A 589-nucleotide genomic window follows, 5' to 3' on the forward strand; every position below is an offset into this window, starting at 1 on the left:
TATATAGAGAGAGAGAGAGAGAGAGAGCTAGGCTCCTATGCTTTCGAAAGTACGGGAGGTCCCGTGCTTGTAAGTTGTTTTCGATTATGGGACATCTGATTCAGCGATCGGTTCTGTTAAACTTGATCTACGTTATTGGAACTATCTAGAAACCAAATTTCATAATTTTTTTATTTCGTTTGTCTAGTGAACGAGTAGCCTCAAAATAAACGGCTGAAAATGAAAGTCTCATAAAAAATAGTGATAAAGGATTCAAATTTCAAATTGGAAGTATTGATCTTGCTACTGATGTTAAGTAGAATTTTCTATTAAATTTTCATGTAATTTGGATACTTCTACCCCGTTGAACCTAAAAATGTGCCACATCGACGATTAAAATAGTCATTTTTTAGACCTTTTGATCGCTTAGTAAATGATGTCAAAAAAATCTAAAATTTAGTTTCTAAATAGTTCCAATAGGGTAGATCATACCTAACGGAGCCGATCGTCGAATCGAACATCTTATCATCGAAAACAACTTACAAGCACGGGGCCTCCCGTACTTTCGAAAGTACGGGAGACGGACTCTCTCTCTCTCTCTCTCTCTCTC

This window comes from Ananas comosus, linkage group 5 (genome assembly GCF_001540865.1).
Source record: "Ananas comosus cultivar F153 linkage group 5, ASM154086v1, whole genome shotgun sequence".
Taxonomy (NCBI): domain Eukaryota; kingdom Viridiplantae; phylum Streptophyta; class Magnoliopsida; order Poales; family Bromeliaceae; genus Ananas; species Ananas comosus.